Consider the following 20,817-nt stretch of genomic DNA (forward strand, 5'->3'; position numbering starts at 1 on the left):
TAATCATATATGTATATATGCATATGTATTTATGCATTGAGCTCGTATCATAAAGTTACAAACCGTAAATTTTTTCACTCATCTACGACTCTCGTCTTTCCCTTCTCTCACAAAAAGCTGGCCTCGTCTTTAGCTACATTCGACAATTCAATTATAAAAACAATATCAGTTTACAATTAATTCAAATTCAAATACATAGGCAACATATTTTTCATTTTATTCATTATAGTCTTTAAATCATAGATACTCATATTTTTCAATATCTAACATCGAATCAAAATTCAATCTTACATTCTTTCATAAGGGACCATATTCTTCCCATATAACATAATTTTATGATAGTTTTCAATTTATTCAATTTATTCCCTATTGTTACAAAGTTATCTAACAAAGTTAATGTAACAACCCATTTTCAGTGAAATTAGAACAGTGGTTTCAAGACCACAAATTTGACTCAGAAATAAAACTTATTTTAATATTATTGTATGGTCTATATTATGATAGAAAAGATGTATGAAAATTTTGATAAGAAAATTTTACCGATTTCATGTTTAATTATAGGCAGGACCGAATTGCATAAAATGCAAAAGTTAAGTTCTAGTAGCTATAAATATTAAATAGCTTTGGAATTCAAAACTTGAGGTCCTTATATGGTAATTAGACCGTTAAGGGAATTTAGTAGATATTTTTAATGATTCATCCATGGAAAATTAGAAAAAGAATAGGACTAAATTGGAAAAAAAATAAAAGATGGTATCTTAATTAAATAGAAAATATCATCATTTTATATCATCTTCCCCAAATTCTATGGAAACCCTAGGAAAGAGAAAGAAAATCAAGCAAGCTTAATTAGGTAAGTAATCATGTCCCGTTTTTAGTAATTTTCATATTTCCGAGATCGTAATAACTTAATCTATCTATTTTGGGGATCAATTTGTAAAGATATTAAAGTATTGAAATTTTTTCCATGGATGAATATGCTGAAATTTTGAAATTTATGGTAGAAATTGAAAGGTTGTTGATAGATAAACAACTTTTGTAAAGTGAATTTTCATGAAATTGTGATTTAGGGATTAAATTGTAAGAATGTAAATTTCATGGAAAATTTCTGATTTTTATGAAATATATGTGCTGTATATGTTATATATAACAATAAGTTAGGCTTGGAATAAGGATTAAATTGCACGAATTTTATTTTCCGAGCATAGGGAGGAAATCGTCATTTATGGAAAATATAGGGGCAAAATGATAATTTTGCCTAGGATGTGAATTGAATTAAATGGAGTATGAAATGGATTAAATTGATATTAAATTCATTTATATAGTCCAGATAGACCTAATACGGAGTCGAATCGAGGAAAACAAAAAGTATTAGATTAGTAAATCCTTATATACGAACGTTTATTGAGGTAAGTTCGTGTAACTAGATTATGTATATTAATATGTTTGGAATTGAATGTTGAATATGTATGAATTGTATAAATGTTTAATGTATAATGTAACACCCCTTACCCATATCCCACACCGGGGTAGGGTACGAGGCGTTACTAGACTTAAACACATACATACAAACATTTTCGGGTCGTAAAATTTTGCTCAAATTTAAAACTTTCAAACTTCCTCTTAACGTCCCTAATATGGACCTACAAGGCCCAAAACACGCTTTGGAAATAGTTCGGGAATAAATTGAACACTTTTGAAAACTTTAAAAAATTTCAATGCAACTAGGGGTAAACGCCCTTGTGGAAGGGCGACACGCTCGTGTGTCCTTTTAACATGGCCATGTTGAAGGCCTATGTGGCTCACACTGCCTGAACATATCGGACACGCCCGTGTCCCTAGCCCGTGCAAATTTATTTCTCGATTTGAACCTATGGGGGTTTTCACACGGCTTGGCACACGCCCGTGTCCATGGCCCGTGTTCCTCACACGGCCATGACACGCCCATGTCGGCCCGTGTACAAAAACCTTGAAATTTTGTTTCTGAGGTCATCAACTTTTTAAGGGCACACGACTTTGGTACATGCCCGTGTGCTAGGCCGTGTCCTCCACACGATTGAGACACATGGTCGTGTCTTCAACCATGTGGTTACTACTGGGCATTCTGTTAATCTAGGTGCAGGGGACACATGGCTGGACCACACGCCCATGGGGTAGACCGTGTGTTACACACGGTCTAGATACACACCCGTGTGTCTACCCGCGTGGACAAAAACAAGGCTATTTACCAAGCCTTTTTGTCACCCCTACTTACACCCACCTACAAAAACATAAAACACTACCGATACCACATAAACACATGACCATATCAGCCAATATCTAGGCATCCATACATCAATTCCAAGGTATTTCCTGTCACATACAACATCTCCTACTTATCAACACAACCTACGATAATTTTCTTTAAATGCATTTAATAATAATCATTATTAGCCAACATCAATAGCCTATACAAAATGAATATCACATCCATATGAGCCAACACTTGTGGCTAAACCAACATGACACTAAACAAAAAGACCAAGTTCCTATACATGCCACACTCAAAACATTTAAACTAACTATACCAAAAACTTGAGGTGATAGTGTGATGAATGCCTCCGACGTCCCTTGATTCCCGAGCTAGCTTGGCGGCACTATAAGAAAAATAGAGAAGAGAGGGAGTAAGCATAAAGCTTAGTAAGTTACAAGTAAATAATTAACATCGCTTTACCAAGTAACATCATACTCATAACATATCATACACTTGCACAAGATTCTTTGAATGAATATAGGCATAACTTACTTATTTCATCCTTACTATTCATATACATAACCTGAGCTCATTCTTATGAGTTTCGTGTAGGTACCTGTACCACTTGCAACGTAATCATAACTTTTCTCAATCATGATATAATCTTTAAATTACCCGTTGAACTAGTTGGAAAAATAAATGGATACCCAGTAAGCCTCATACAAAAGGGTAAGATGCCGATGCCATGTCCCAGACATGGTCTTACACTGGCTCTCATATATCGGTGTCGATGCCATGTCCCATACATGGTCTTACACTAGCTCTTATATAAATGCCGATGCCATGTTCCAAACATGGTCTTACACTAGCCCATGTCGAGGCCGATGCTATGTCCCAGACATGGTCTTACACTAGCTCTCATATAAATGCCGATGCCATGTTCCAAACATGGTCTTACACTAGCTTACATAACCTTAGTATCACGGCGTGGATATCTTATCTATTCCTAAGGTTCAACCGAGAGTTTCACCACATCAAATTTCGTCATGCATATTCATAACAAAATCGAACATTTCATGAAATATCAATAATTTAATGCATAATAACAATAGAATTGTAATATTTATGTGCAACTTACCTCGGTATACAAAAAGTGTGAGACTAGATTGAATTAGTCTACTAGCTTGGTCTTCTCCTGGTCTAGGTCCGGATTTCATATTTCTTGATCTAAAATGATAAAATTCACTAATTTAATCATCACATAAATCAAGACATTTCATAATTCATATTTTTGCAAAATGACCGTTTTGCCCTTAGACTCTCACAAAATTACGATTTTTCCCCAAGGCTCGTAAATCGATTTTTTTCATCAAATTTCCTCATTAACCAAGCCTAGACGAATCTGTTTTAAGCTTATTGAAACTCACAAATCCAATTATTTTACAACTTTACTACTTATTTTGTAACTTTTACAAAATAGTCTCTTTTAGGGGTTTTCATGAAAACCACTTCACAAAAGTTGTTTATTTCACAACTATAACTCATTTTCTTCCTTAAATTTTCAGATCATAACATAAATTCTTTCATGGAAAAACCCTAAAGTCACAACCATATTGCAAAATAGTCCCTCCATTAGCTAAATTAAGCTATAAGGGTCCCAAAAGTACAAAAATTATCAAGAAAAGTCATCAAAATCACTTACTTATAAGAGAACTTAATGGCTGAAAGTTTCAAGCTTCAAAAACCCCTTTATTGCTGATATTTTTGGTGGAGAAGATGAATGGTAAAAAGATGAAGCCTTTTGTTTTAGTTTATCTTATTTCTAGTCAAAATAGGTTGCCAACTTCACCTAATTTTGACTTTTCTATTTTCTTTATCTCTATGGATGACCACCCCTATAAAATAGGTCTATTTGCTCTTTAAAGACCCCTAATTATGATTCTCTAGTTATTTAACACCATTTGCTAGTAAAACAAAACTTTTTCCCTTTATGTGATTTAGTCCTTTTTCGCAATTAAGCTCACAATCGCTAAAATTAATTCATCAAAATTTTCATGCATCCATGTAAACATGATATAACCCATAAAATAATATAAAAAAAATAATTTCTCCAACCTCGGATTAGTGGTTCTAAACCCACTGTTCTAACTATCCCCAAAATCAAATTGTTACATATAAAATTAATTACATGCTGACATTACTCGATAAGTATAAGTCTCATTGGAATAGATAGAATTCGATGGATACATGATTTCCTGATTGATTGTGGTCTTGCATATGTTGCAGACACACCATAACTTGAAAGAGCATCTTGTTATAAGCCCTCTCGAGCTTCCTGTTATATGGTTCTTGTAAGCATCCTAATCGGTGGTGATCTTACATGTGTTGTGAACTACCGCAGCTCTTTGTGAGTATCCTGTTATACGATCGGTTATGATCCTGCATATATTGCAGACACAAACACAACTCTTTATGAGCGTCCTGATATAGGCTCTTTTTGAGCTTCTTGATATGGCTCGCTTGAACTTCTTATTACATGGAAATCCGGAGCTTCCTGATAATAACTATTCAGAGTTACCTGTTAAGCTCAATGAGCTCCCTATTTTAAACTCTTATGAGTTTCCTGTTATAGTCCGGATAAGCTTCCTATTACATGGCTCACATGAGCATCCTGTTATATGTCTTGAGAGAGTGCTTCCTGATTATGTGCCCTAATGGGTACCCCTGAATATGAGTTGATGGATTATAGTTTGTGCACTTTGGGTGTACTATATATGTATCCATCAATATTTCAAATAAATTCAATGGGCAAAGTTTTGACATGACTAAACCGAACGTAAAATGATGTCATAGAAATGTACATGTAATAGGGAAATATGATATGAAAGCATATGTATATGAAAATTATTATATGATGAGCTCATCCATGTTCTTGGTATTTATGTGAATTACTTGACTAACATAATTGGTGAAGTTGTGTGTTTTAGGCTTTAAGCCAAAATTTCTTGGATGCTATTTATATGTTTATTTAATAAAAATGAATGGTAAGTTAAATTTCCAATTATGCAAACTTACTAAGCATTATATGCTTACTCTGTTTATTTTCCTTTATTTTATAGTGCTTGAAAGCTTGTAAAGGTTGGAACTCGGTTGGAGCATCAACACACTATCCTTTAGCTTATTTTGGTATAAATAGGAAACTTATTTCGGTATAATGGCATGAATAAGCTAACTTGGCCAATGTTGGCATGTAAATGTTTGTTTATAATCTAGCCATTGGGATGGCTAGTAATGGTATGTTTAGTGTGTATATATATAAAGTTATATAATGATTAATATATGTGTGCTTGGTATGGTTAGATTGAATTATAGTAAACATATATGTTTTAAAAAAGGTAAGTTTGAATACATAAATACATGTGATATATGTTGAATGCGTAATTTTAATGTTGGCTTGGTTTTAATGTCTAGAATTGATTGGTATATATATATGCAAGTATTGGTGTAGGTTAAAGACAATTTGGGTAAGAAAAGTGGCCATGGAAATGGCCCATTTTCATCCATACGTGTTTCTACCCGTGTGTGACACACGACCATGTGCACAGGCATGTGGTTTGGCCGTGTGTCCCCTACATCTTAAAAATTAAGAAACAGAATGCTCAGAATTGGTCACATGGGCAGAGACACGGGCGTGTGTAACACATGGCCCAACACACGAGCATGTTTTTGGCCGTGTGAATCCTGCACCTAATTATTGGAAATTAAATTATCCACATGACCTAGCACACGGGCGTGTGGCTGGCCGTGTGACTTAAATCAAAGAGTTACATGGATATGAGCACGGGCTAGGACACGACCATGTGCCTCACATCAAATGCCCACACGGCTTACCCACACGGGCGTGTAACCCCTGTACCTTGGATAAATATTGAAATTTCACAAAAAATTCTCTGAGCTTCCAAAACAGTCCCGATTTATTTCTAATGTATAAATTGGACCTCGAGGGTCCATTTAAGGGACAATGATTGAATTATGATTTGTTTCGGGTATGAATAGTAGATTACATAAATTAACTGTATTTGTTCTATAAATTCTGGTGATGCTCTGTAACCCTGTTCCAGCGACGGATGTGGGTTAGGGACAATGATTGAATTAGGGCCTAGTCAAAACAGTAGTTTCGGGACCATGAATCTGACGTAAGAAAGCTTATTTTTATTATATTTTTATGGTCTATAATTTCATGGGATGATTTCGTGAAAATTTCATTCGAAAATTTTGACGTTTGGACACTCAATTTGGTCAAAATGACTAAATTGTAAAAAGTGCAAAACTTGAGTTCTAGAAGCTAGAGGTGTCTAATTGCTATGAAATTTTAAATTGGAAGTCCTTAAATGGTAATTAGACCATTGGTTAATTTTTTGGACAAAAATGGACCTGAAATAGGTGAAATAGAATATTTTTAAGTTAAGGGCATTTTGGCCATTTAGTAATTAAAATGGATTAAAAGCAAAATTAAAAGTCAATTTTTGTCCATCTTCTACCCCATGGCTGAAACTTGCATGGAGAAGACATATCTAGGGTTTCTCAAGCTTCCAAGCTCGATTGTAAGTCCGTTCTAGCCCCATTTTTAATGATTTTTACATTTTTGAAATCATCGTAACAAGATCTATCTATTTCTACCATTTATTTGAGCTAGGGTTGATGTTTAAAAATTTACCCATGTATATCATGCATGTATTTTGATTTCTAATGGTAGAAAATGAATGTTGGGTGTTTAATAAATGACTTTTGCTAAGTGATTTTCGGTGAAAATGCTTAAAAGGACTAAATCGTAAAAGTTATAAAATTTGTCATAGAAGTGTATTTTAGTGGAAATTGGGGAGTGCTATAGTTATGAAAATGACTCGGCTAGGCTTAAATTACAAAGAAATTGAATGAAAATTATTTTACGAGCATTGGGGAAAGAGTGTAAATATGTGAAAGTTTAGGGGTCAAAATGAAAATTTGTAAAAGTATGATTTTTGGACCCATATGAATAATGTGACTAATTAGTAAGCTAAATGTGATATTATAGATTAAGGAAAATGAGATTCGGGCATAGATTGGGAATGAATGAGATTATGGACTAAATCGGAATAAATAGCCGTGCTCGCATTCGAGGTAAGTTCGTATGTTAATAATAATGAAATAATATCATTTTTTATGCTTGAACTTAAATTGATGTGTTAACATTATGTGGTGAATATTTATATAGTTGGTATGATGATTGTATTATGTGACAAATGCCTAAATGTTATTATGAACAATGCCATGTTTATTTCATGAATATGAGAATGGTGAATTTGTAAGCATGAATGATATTACAACCATTATCCACGACGATACGAATAAGTACGATGAAGATGCTATGTGCAATGAGAAAAACCCCGTTTGAATCTTATGAATAGTTTAGGATACAAGTGACATGTCACTAGGAATTAAAAAATCCGAGCTCATTGAGTGGTCCGAGCTCGTGATATATGTGAGAATCTGAACTTGTTGAGTGGTCCAAGTTCGTGATATATGTAGCATCTGAGCTCGTTGAGTGGTTCGAGTTCATAATGGATGTGATACATGTAACATCCGAGCTCGTTGAGAGGTCCGAGTTCATTATGGATGTGTTACATGTTATAAGGTAGCTTTGGCTACGTATGTTTATGTGGCACCTATGTGCAAGTTTCTGTGTATCCAATAGTATTCCAAGTTTTCAACGGGTATTATAATGAATGATGTGATGAAAGTGCCGAGATGGGCATGGTAATGAAGGTAAAGTTATTTGGTATGCTATAGATACGTACAGGTACGTATGTTATACTCATGAATAAGGCTTTGTTACAGGATGATATATGACGAAAAGGTATATTCACATATATGTATATGAATATTTGATTAATGAGCTAGAATGCTTGAATGATGAATAATCTTGGTGATTATGTTATTATGCCATCATATGATAGTTATCATGATATTGCACTAAAATAGTTTTGGACATCAGCAGTTTTGTGATTTTAAAAATCTACCAAAAATTGTGCAAATTTAATTAGAAACTGAATGAGACATGAGATTAAATCTTATTGAGTCTAGTTTCACATAGTGGAAACGGTGTATGCAAAAGAATTTTGTATTATGAGATATTTGAATTTTTGTGAGATAGAGTTAGAGTGATTTTGGGCTCCCCTGTCTTAAATTTGAAAAATCACTAAAAATTTTAAAAAAATTATTATGGGTTAAAATTTATATGAATAAATTATCAATGAGTCTATTTTCAAAAGAAATAGACGAGAACATAATTTGAACCCTGGACTAAGAGATAATAAATTTTTAGTAAAGAAAGGTCAAAACTGTTAAACAGCAGAATAGGGGTAAATTTAAAGAATAAACTGTACTTATTGGCTAGACAAAAAATTCTGAAAATTTTATGGTAAGAGTATATATGAGTCTAGTTTCAGATGAAATTAACAGATCTTAATTTTGAGTTCTATAACTCAAGATATTAATAATTTAGTGACTATGACTCAAGTAGATAGCTTGACTGCAATATGAGCAAATAGTGGAATTGTGTGCAATTTCAATTGTGTTACCATGAGAGCATGTTGATAAAATTGCTTATTATTTTCACATGGACTTACTATGCTTTAAGCTTACTCCCTCCTCGCCATTTCTTTAGTGTTGTCAGGTCGGCTCGGGGTTGGAGATTGTCGGAGACAGCATCACACTATCAAGCTATCACTTTCGGGGTATTGGTGAACCATAAACGTCTTCAAGTGAGTGGCATGTATAGGGACTTAGTTATTGATATGTGTTCTTATGATTTGACCAAGATGTTGGCTTATATTAGTACATTGTATATAGTAGACCTGCTCATGGGTCGGGCTCCCCAGCCCGGTCCGAAGGCCCACCCGAAATGTGTGAGGGTTTGGGCAAAAATATAGGCCCGAAAAATGGGCTTGGACAAAAAATAAGGCCCGTTTTAAAAATGGGTCGGGCCTCGGGTAAGGTATTATTGGCCTGGGCCCCACCCGGCCCGGCCCGAATTCACTAAATGACAAAAAAATCTGTTATTTTTTTTTGTTTTTGAATGTTATTTTCTTGTTGTTTGCTCCCTATTTTGCTACCATATTACTATTAGTTGCTACTATTTTTGTTGTTATTATTTGGATATTGTATAAAACTTATTTTATTATTAATTTTGTTATTATTTTAAAGGCATTTGTTAATTTTGTTATTATTTTAGAGGAATTTACTTGTTAAGTTGCATCTATCTTAGTGCTATTTAAGTCTACATATTTTTTAAAATTTATTATAATTTGTTGGAAAATATTTATTTTGATTTATTTTAGTATTTTTGATGTATTATATATATATTTAAAAATTATATAAAATAATATAAAAATAAATACGGGCGGGCCGGGCCGAGCCCAGATTTTAGTATTTTTATTTGGGTCAGGCTTGAGAAAAATTTTAGGCCCATTTTTTGGGCCTGACCTGGCCCGAGCCTGATAAATGGGCCTAAATATTTAGTTAAGCCCGACCCGGCCCATGAGCACCTCTAGTATATAGCCATGAGATGTGGCTTATGATGGTCATGGCTTGTAAGCCTATTTATGAAAGTCATGTATTGATGCCTTGTGATGTGGTCATGTGATTATATTTGTTTGATATGAATGGTTAATATTACGGTATGTATGCTTGAAAAATGTTTTATGACCAAACAAAGTGGTTATAATTAGAGAATAAAAGTGTGATATGGCAATAAGTCAATAATGCTTGAACATGAAATTGGTGTGGAATGACTTAGGCAAGCATGGTGTAAGTGTATAAGTGATGATCAAAATGACATGTTCAATTGATTATGAATTGGTGTGTTTAGACTTGGTATAAAATGAGTAAGCAAAACAAAGGTATGATGACATATAAATAGTACAATTGAGTCTTAATGGAGGATGTTTAATCATTTACTTGATGCTACATTATGTGTCTATAATGTATTTAAGTATGTGAGGTATTAATGGTAACAAAAAGTTTAAAAAATAGCCTAAGTGCTAGCCACAGCGGCAGAGACACGGCCATGTGTCTCAACCGTGTGAGGACACGACCTAGCACACGGGCGGTGGCCTGGTTGTGTGGTTCAATTTGTTTTGCTGGCGTCATAAATAGAGAATTACATGACTTGAGGACACGGGTGTGTTGGAGACACACGGGCGTGTCCCTGTGTCTACACGGACGTGTGACCCTGTTTCATGAAAATTTTTCTAAGTTTTCCCAAAACTTTCGAAGGTTCTCGGTTTAGTCCCAAACCGCCTTTAATGCATGTTTAGAGCCTCAGTAGCTCGCGTAAGGGACATTATGCATGTGATTGAATGTTTTTAATTTAAATGAAATTTTATGGCCTAATTTTATGAAATTGTGTACTTTTAAGTCAGGTAACACCTCGAAACCTGTCCCAGCGTCGGATACGGGTAAGGGGTGTTACAGTTAACTTGGTTTCTAATTTAGTCCTTAACATAATCTAAGTTCACTATCTAACAATCCCTTCAATTTCATGCCTAATTCATCAATTCTTCTCTAATGGAAACTTGCTAAAAACTAAAAATTGGAGAAATTGATGCATGGGCTAGCTAAATCAAGTTCTCATGATCAAGAATCTAAAAAAATTTCAAAGAATTAGTTTTATTACCTTGAATAATCCAATGGCCGAATGTAAGTTTAAAAGCTTGGAGTTTTTTTCTTTTCTTCTTAAGTTGGATGGTGGAAGAAGATGATAATTCCATCTTTTATCCACTAATTTTCTATTTATACTAAGGTTATTGACTTAATTAAATAGATTAATCATGTTTAGTTAGTTTAATTAAGGATTTTATATACATTTTTAATTATAAACCAAGGCTAACTGGGAATCAACATCATTATCCACTAACTTATATTTAAAATTTGGTACATAACTATTTTGGTCTTTTGGATAATTGTTATCTAGGTTCCTAAGCTTTTTCTCAATTTAAACTCAATAGTGATGGAACTTTTACAAATTTAGTCCTAAGCTTTAGTTAATAATTTTCTCAATTAAATTACTTAACCAATATTTAATATATTTTCTTATTAACTTTATTAATCTTTATATTTCATTCTTATGGACTCAGTTTACAAAAATGAGGTTCTAAAACCATATTTTTTGACATTGAAAAAAGTTGAGTCGTTACAGGATTCATGGAATGGGAAACAATATTTTATCAACTTTATAGATTATTACTCTCTCTATAGTTATCTATATTTAATTCATAAAAAGACAAAACCTTTATACATTTTCAAAATTTTCAAAGTTGTAGTTGTGAATAGGGAAGAAAATTAAAACTATCAAATCTAATCATATAAGGGAATATTATGATAGATATGATGGATCAGGAGACAAACATCCAAGGACTTTTTCCAAATATTTAGTAGAGTGTGATGTTGTACCTCAATACAAGATGTAACACTCCACTCGTCTCAACGTACAATACAAATGGGAGGTGCTACTAGAGCATTTTCATAACAAACATCTTCGATTGAAATTAAGCATTAATTTTTTTATAAAATCATAGAAAATAGATAAATTCAATTTTGGAAATTTAAGATCATGTTGAAACCATTTAGAATCGATTTCTAGGTGTTTGAAAGTGTCTGAGACCAAATATGAGGCTCGAAGAGCTTAGAAACACCAAAATAGTGTAGTGGCACTACCCAAGGACCTAAGGTATTAGAACTTGGTCTTTGTACTATTGGATTTTGCATTCTGCCATGTTGGTTACTGGTACCCTTGGTAGAGATATCGAACCCTAGACACCTGGGATGAAATTTTGGCCCTTTAAAGGCTGTGAATTGATAAATACACCTTAGATATCGAACCTTAGGTTCAGACGACCAAAAATTAGAGTTCAAGACACCTAAATCATCTACCAACACACCTTCAAACAATAGAATTACAAAACATGCATAAGAAAAAGAACATGTTAATGTGAAATTCCTTTATAAAACATACTCAAACTAATCATCATTCAACCAAAACATTTATAATCATGGAAAGCATATTAACACTTTATAATGTCATTCAAAATAAGTAAATCTTCAACTACTTAAAGCTTATAGCAAAAGAGAACTATATGCATGCATACAAATCATGTAAAACCATAACACCCTTGGCTCAAGACTAGCCCAACCATGTCTAAGGCAGAATTAGTCATCACATCCAAGACAAGTTTGAAGTAGTATGAAAATAATATATATGCATATCTTAGGTGACTCTTTAGTACATGCCACTCGTAGCCAATTACACAAATACAAAAATTCCATACTCTTGAAGAAATAGAAATGGTGTGAAGATGTGAATTGCGGAATGAGCTCTTAGACTTTAAGTTGACCTACATGCAAAAAGCAACGACGCATTAAGCATAAGGCTTAGTAAGAACTAATGGAATTAAAATATGAACTTACCTTGTTTAAATTAAAGAATAGCCATAAAGAAATAAAATGAAGTTACATGTAACAGCCCGATTTTGGGCCTAGTCAGAACAGTAGTTTCGGGACCACTATTCCGAGGCCAGAGAAATTATTTTAGTATTATTTTATGTGTTATAATATAATTTTATAAGTGCATGTTAATTTTGGTATATTAATTTTAGCGATTTCTAGTCCAATTTCGAAAAAGGACTAAATCGCGTAAAAAGTAAAAGTTGTGTTTTAATACCTAAAGGTGTTAAATTGCCTTGTATCTTAAATTGGGGGTCTTTAAAGTGAAATTAGGCCATTGAAAGTGTGATGGCCTGCCATGGGAGACAAAATAGTTGAAAAGTCAAAATTAGACAAAATAGTTTTATTATTAACAAATAAAAAAAAAGAAAAAGAAAAAGCTATCATTTTTCTCTTTCCCTTCACCGAAATATGCAGCAAAGAAAGGGTTTTGAAGCTGGAAAATTTCAGCAACATATTTCCCTTGCTTGTAAGTGATTTTAATGTCTTTGCTTGATGATTTTTGTATTTTTGGAACCCCTAAAGCATAAGCTTTCATGAGAGGGGATTATTTTGCAAAATGATGAAGAGTCTAGGGTTTTACCATGAGAGTAAATATGTTGTTTGCTGTGTTTTTATGGAAGATTATGAGTCCTAGTTGTCTAATAAACAACTTTTGTGAAAGAAATTGCATGAAAATACCTTAAAAAGGGCTAAATTGCTAAGTTGTAAAATGAGTTGTAAATGTGTAAAATAGTTGAAATTATGAGTTGCTATAGTTATGAAAATGGTTCATCTAGACTCAAGGAGTAAAAAAATGTGATAAAAATTAATTTACGAGCATTGGGGCAAAAGTGAAAATATGTAAAAGTTTAGGGGTCAAAATTTTTTTGTAAAAACATGATTTTTAGACCCATATGAATATTGTGACTGATTGGTAGGCTAAATGTGATGTTATAGATGATGAAAATTGAGACTTGGACCTAGAACGGAAAGAAATCGATTTATGGACGAGTATGTCCTTTTCACCTTTGTGGTATCGAGGTAAATTCGTATGTAAACAATACCATGCTATACATGTATTTAAATGTTATCAGTACATGAATTGTACAAATATTAATGTGTATGTGATTAATAGAAATATGATAAGACAAAGCCTTAATAGACGAGGAAAAATCCCGTTTGAACCTTAGGAATAGAATAGGATACGAGTGACATGTCACTAGGAATTATGAGTCTAGATGACTAGCTCGAGAGTGAGCATTGAAATGTCATGAGATATGAGGTAGCTTTAGCTACAATTGAGGCACTTATGTGCAAAGGCTTTTCCGAGTATCCAATTAGTATTCCAAGTGTTCAACGGGCAATCCAAGGAAAGAGTTGATGATGGTCCCAATGAGGTAAGTCATTGGTGAGTATGCACTCGAGTTATGTTACGAGTTGTGCAAGTATGTATACTAATCCTATGAGAATGCCTTGATATGTGATGATCTATGATGCATAATATGTGTTCTTACCATGATGGATAAAATGGTGTTGTATTAATATTATGAACAATGACCATGAATGAGTAACTTAGCCTTGACAGATTTGAGTTACTGCAATAGTGTAACTTTGAAAGTACACTAAAAATAGTGGAAAATGAGTTAGAGGCAGAATAAAATATGGGATTAAAGCTTAATGAGTCTATTTTCACATGAAAGAAATAGAGGAAGAAAAAGAATTCTATATTGTGTGATATTTAAATTCTTGTGAAATAGGGTCTCAATGAATTTGAGATCCCCTATTCTAATTTTATAAATTCACCGTAAATTGTACAAAAATTATTAAGAGTCATACCTTACCTGCATAGATTCCTTATGGAGTCTATTTTTAAGGGAAACAAACGGCATGGTCATTGGAATTCTGTACATGGAGAAATTTGATTCGTAGTGCACAGGGGTCAGAGTAGTCATACCCTGAAACAGAGGAAACTTTAACTAATAAAATGTACTAAATGGCTTGACCAAAAATTCTAGAAAAAAATTAGTAAGTATACATATGAGTCTAGTTTCAAGAGAAATAGACGAGAACATTATTCGAATCCTGTACTATGAGATAATTGAACTTTAGTGAAAAAGGGTTGAAACTATCAGACAGTGAATCAGGAGCAAACTTGAGGAATAAACTGTACTAATTGGCTAAGTCAAAAATTCTGGAAATTTTATGAAAGAAAGATAAATGAGTCTAGTTTCAGGTAAAATTAACGGAACTTAATTTGGAGTTTCGTAGCTCCAGATATAAATAATTTAGTGACTATTGCTCAGGAAGACAGCTTGTAGTGAACTTGAGAATATGTTGTAAACATTGATAAAACAAGTTAATGAGTTGCTTATTGTTTTCATATGAACTTACTAAGCGAAAGCTTACCCCCCCTTCTTTCCCATGTTTTCTAGAGTTTCCAGGTTAGCTCGGATTGGAGGCTGTCAGAGATATTATCACCCTATCGAGTTAACATTATCGGAGTAAGTAAACTCAAGTGATTCGAGTCTATGGCATGTATAGGGTTTTAATGTGAGTATGTAATATTATGATTTAGCCAAAGGCATTGGCTTGTTATTAAGGTAGTATTAGTCATGTAAATTGGCCTATGTCGGCTAATGACGTTATGGACCCATATGATTATTCTTATGCATGTATGTTATTATCTCTTGTGATGTGGCTTACAACATGTATGCCTAGAGATTGAATTGAGATTCATTGATGAGCTAGTAACTAATGCAGGATTAAGTGATGGGTAAATAGTTAAAATGCTTCATGAATGGTTTGTGATGTAATGATAGTTATGTCTAGTATGTGGTAATGATATGGGCAAATTCTATAATATTTATTGCATAAGAAAATAACTTGAGCATAACATGTTTGTAGATGTTTAAGAGCTCATTTATGCCACGTTGTATGTTATTGGATAAGTATGTATCTATGCATGTGGTGTAAGAGTGACAAAAGGCTTGATAATTAGCCTATTTCTGGCCACACGGCCTAAGCACATGGGCGTCTGAAGCCTTAACGCAAGAGATTTTTCTAAGTTTTTCATGAGTTCTCGATTGGGTCCCAAACCGCCCCGAATGCATATATTAGGCCTCGTAAGCTCGCATAAGGGACAGATTGCATGTGAAAAGAAAAGTTTTTAATTATTTGAGATTTTATGGCCCTGTTTAGTATGAAAGTGTTAGTAAAAGTCAGGTAGCACCTCGAACCCCGTCCCGGCCTCGGATGCGGGCGAGGGGTGTTACATTACAAGTATCTACCAACCGAAACACAAATCACTTGATCTACTCACTATAAAAAACATTATTATCATATGTAAAGAACATTTATAATATAATATACATGTTTCTTAACATCTCATCATTTTCATTATCGAATTATATGTAGTTTGCCTTTGGTAATCTTAATGGAATACATTTCAAACACTCAAGTTCCAACCCAATATACCAATACACTGAGTTGTACTAAGGTGCACCTAACCTAACACCATATCACTTAGGGTCCTCACTATGGACATAAGTGTAATGCCAAAAGGCAAGTTTTGCTATCTTCTAACTAAATGTTGCTTTCATCACCAAAGCTCTCATTCATCCTATTGACATGCCAATTGTATCCTAACTTTTTCACTTAGCTTACAAGGGCAATGTGTTATTTACTTTAGATTACATATATTACACTTCTCTCTTAGGTAGTATTGATAATATCACACATAAGTTAGATTTCACACCCCAAAAAATAACAGATCCAAAAAGGTGAGTAAGGTATGTATGTAAATTTTTTTGGTGCACTATGGTAGTATAATCCCCTACCCTGCTGACTTGCTGATGAGTTAGAGTATTAGCATATACTAGCATTAAAGTATTTGCCCGATGGACATATCTAAGGATTTAATTACTGGGCGTCTTTAAGTGAAGAAAGAGTACACCTAAGGGAGAGTACACCCTATTTTTTTGGCGGATTATGAAGAGCCTACCAAGTGTATGAGAAAGTTGTAGGAGAATTAATTATCTTTAAGACCATGTCATACGTGAGTCACCACTAAGGTATAGTACGCTTGGTTTACATTAGCACTATTCAAGTTGGTTCCTGTAATAGGATTAGTTGGGAGTCAATTAGATTGATTTAACCCTCCCCATGACTAGTCAAATAGTATAGTAGATATTCACTGGGTTTTCTTTTACCTACCCTCAGATTTGGTAGGGAAATTAAGGGGACCGGGAGTATATATAAGGTGAAAGGGGAGGAGAACTTTGGAGATGGTTTTTCTTTCTACTTGATGTTTTGGTTCTTCTTTCTAACCTAAATGTTCTCTTTTTCTTTGCTAAGCTAGAGCTAAGATTTCATTTAATCAGTGGATGATTCAACCTTTTGGTGAGTCTTATAGCTCTGCATGTTACAATTGTTGAAGAGTAAAGATGTTATAAGATGTAAGAATAGTAGGGTGTGCGAGGAAGGTCTTGTATGGGGTTCACATACAGTTGAAACATTAGTATACTATTTACAATGGGGATTTTAATGGAAATTCCTTGTTCTTGTAAGCAGTTGTTGCTATTGGTTTGGGAAAGACAATTGAAACAAAAGCTTCAAGCCGAGGTATAAGTAGGCCTCTAGTGAGTCTTTGGACTTGACTTCTGCACGTTATTTTATGATGATTCTTTGTATGGTTGATGTCCCTATAGTTGTGCATGTCTTTTTGAGGAGTTTTTGTATATGCGTGTGTATGTGTTTTTGTTGAAGCATCTGCATATAAGTAAATGAAGGTTACAATGTGTTGCATGAATATGACAATGTGTGGTAAGCATGTATCATAAATTACGTGTTGGGAAGTATGATTTTGTAATGGGTATGAGTGAAATCTATATAAATGTGTCCATGATGTTAAATGAATGATGCATGACAAAGTATGGTCGGAGAGAAGGGGGTTCAGATGGAGTGTCTTGAAAATATGTGATATGACAATAGACCCCACATTGGTGCTTTGATGATGTCCGTCGAGATATCAAAGATGATGAAGGGTTAGTGTGGCAAGATATCTGGAAAGCCTATGGCAATAGCGTATTCTGAAAAATGGCAGATGAGCTGTATTTGTCTAACAGGTCTATATAACCTAGGATGATGATGGGCAAACCTTAGATGATGCTGAGTTTAAGTAAATCCATATCGCCAAACACGACAGTTTATGTAATGACTTTGTGGGAAACCAAACAAGCCTTTGTGGTTAGTTATCCAAAAAGCCTATGTGACATTATCTAGGAAGCCTTTGTGGCTAATTATCTAAAAAAACTATGTGGCATATTATTTGGGAAGCCTTAGTGGCAAAGTTATCTGAAAAGCCTAGATGGTGAACTATGTAATGCCTAAGTGACGAGTTGTTAGTTCACCCTTGTGGTGAGATATAGTTATGCCTTTGAGGCATTTTCTAAAAGAGTTCTCAGTAATGTACCCAACAAATGCCACCATAGGAACTTGCCAAGATAGAGAGCTTGGCATAACTGTAATTATGGGTAGTGCAAGTTTCCTCCAAACCTGGGAATTCTCATGTTACATGTTGAAGTCATTTGGGATTCTATGGGATGATCTAAAATATTGCATTCATTGGAGGAGGGTTGGGGACTGGATGGATGTAACATCCTAAATTAGGGTTTAGTCAAAATAGTAGTTTTGAGACCACAAATTTGAAATAGAAATAATTATTTTATGATTATTTGGTGGTCCATGATATGATTTCATGTTTGTGTGAAATTTTCGTGAAGAAATTCTATGCCTAAAGTATCTGATTTGAAGTTAGGGACTAAATTGAATAAGTTGCAAAATATGTGTTCTAGAAGCTTCAAGCATGAAATTGCATTGGATTAGAAATTAGAAGGTCTTAAATAGCAATTTGTCCAATTTCTATAATTTTGGACAAAAATGGGCATGAATAGGAGAAATTGGAAAGAAATGCCTTAAGGGTATTTTTGTCTTTGGTAAATAAAAGAATAAAAAGGGAAAAATCAAGTCAAAATTGTGTCCATCTTCCTCCTTTTGTGCCGAAATTTGCAAGGGTTCCATAGCTAGGGTTTTCAACTTTTCAAGCTTCATTGTAAGTGCTCCCAAGCCCTGTTTTTGATGTTCTTTACATTTTTGAAGTCCTTGAAGCATGATCTATCCATTTCTAGCCATAGTTTGAGCTAGGGTTCATGTATGAAATTTGACCCATGTGTGACATGTTTTTATTTTGATGATTAATGGAAATATTATGAAAGTTTGATATGTGATGAACATGTTTTACTAAGTGATTTTTAGTGAAAACACCTAAAAATGACTTGTTTGTAAAAGGTGTAAAAATGAGTAGTAAAAATGTGAAATAAAGGAAAATGTGGGCTGATGTGAGCATGGTGTAGGTTCAACTAGGCTTGGATAACCAAGAAAATGCATTCATTTCATTTTACGAGCCTAGAGATTAAAGTGTAAATAAGTGAAAAATTAGGGTAAAAAGGTAATTTTACCAAAGTATGTGTTATGGGCCGATTTGAATAATTTATGTATTAAATAAGTTAAATTGGCATTATAGATCAAGAAAAAAATGATTCGAGCCTTAATTGGGGGAAAAATAAAGTTTACGAGGATTAGGCTCGTTCCTATCATTTTGTACCGAGGTAAGTTCATTTGCAAATTATGCAATGTATACCATACTTTAAATGCTTTAATATTGCATGTATGGTAAGTACAAATATAATTAATGTAATGTTGTACCATGTGTTTAATGCTTAAATATTATTATGAATTATGCTTGATTATTCCATGAGTATGTGATTGGTACTAAGGATATTGAAATCGATATTACGAGCAAGCTCAATGAAAATGTGGTATCAAAGAATCCCATTTGAACCTTAGGAATAGTTTAGGATACAAGTGACATGTCACTAGGAATTATGTGATCTGAGCTCACAAGTTGTGGTCTGAGTTCATGATATATGTGACACATGTTTTGGCGTTCCGGGTATTGGTCTTGTATGTCTACCTGAGGCTGGGTAGTCTGACATATGTTGCGGATACCCAACAGCTTGTGTGAGCAGCTCGTGTAGCTACATCTTGACCAATAGCTTGTTTGAGCAGACCCATAAGTAGCTTGAAAGCGAGCAACATGTGATGTAACACCCCGTACCCGAGACCGTTGCCGGAGTCGGACACGAGGGGTTAACGGGCTTAATCCACTTATTTTCACAGTCCATTTGAAAATTTTCCAGACAAGCTGGTTACTGCGTCACTGTCTCCTTAAAAATCATATCTTGAGTTTCAAAACTCTAAAACCAGTTTTGTAAATTTTTCCTGAAACTAGACTCATATGTTCATCTACAAATATTTTTCTAGAATTTTTGGTCAAGCCAATTAGTACAGTTTATTAGTTAAATCTTCCCTGTTTCAGGGTTCGACTACACTGACCTTTGCGCATTACGACTTGGATATATCCCTGTACAGGGTTTCAATACTGTTGTCGTTTGTTTCTATAGAAACTAGACTCGAAAAGGAATCTATACATATATGGCATGACTTCTAATTATCTCTGGTTAATTTATAATGAATTTCCAAATTCGGAACAGGGAATCCAGAAACTGTTCTGGCCCAGTCTCACGAAAACTTAAATATCTAATAATATACTGTTCATATGATCATTTCGTTACTTTCCTATGAAAATAGATTCATCAAGGTTCGATTACATAATTTATTCACTATTTAATTACATTCCTACTATTTTTAGTGATTTTTCACATCCACATCACTGCTGCTGCTAGCATCAGCCTTTAGGGTAAACTTTACCTATTACATAGTTTCCATGATTCAACTAGCCCTTTAGCATATATAGCACAAAATATGATCATGATTAACCATTCCAATGGCTAATCGTTCCCAAACATTTCCATACCTCTTAATGAACATCATACAAGACGATTATAATATTAAGCTCAAAGTGTATATAAGCCATTTTCGCATGGCTATCCAAATTTATACAAAACCAAAGGGTCCATGACCAACAACAAAAAGGGTAGTCC

The 20,817-nt window shown here is 33.9% G+C and overlaps 1 long non-coding RNA gene across 1 annotated transcript; it reads left to right on the plus strand.

Moving 5' to 3' along the window:
• Positions 1 to 13,186: 13,186 nt before the first annotated feature.
• On the plus strand, positions 13,187 to 15,527 carry LOC107939769 (uncharacterized). Its single transcript, XR_001695261.2, has 2 exons — positions 13,187 to 13,244; positions 15,190 to 15,527. It is a non-coding gene; the product is annotated as an uncharacterized lncRNA (long non-coding RNA).
• Positions 15,528 to 20,817: the final 5,290 nt, after the last annotated feature.

Source organism: Gossypium hirsutum, chromosome A12 (genome assembly GCF_007990345.1).
Source record: "Gossypium hirsutum isolate 1008001.06 chromosome A12, Gossypium_hirsutum_v2.1, whole genome shotgun sequence".
NCBI classification, from domain to species: domain Eukaryota; kingdom Viridiplantae; phylum Streptophyta; class Magnoliopsida; order Malvales; family Malvaceae; genus Gossypium; species Gossypium hirsutum.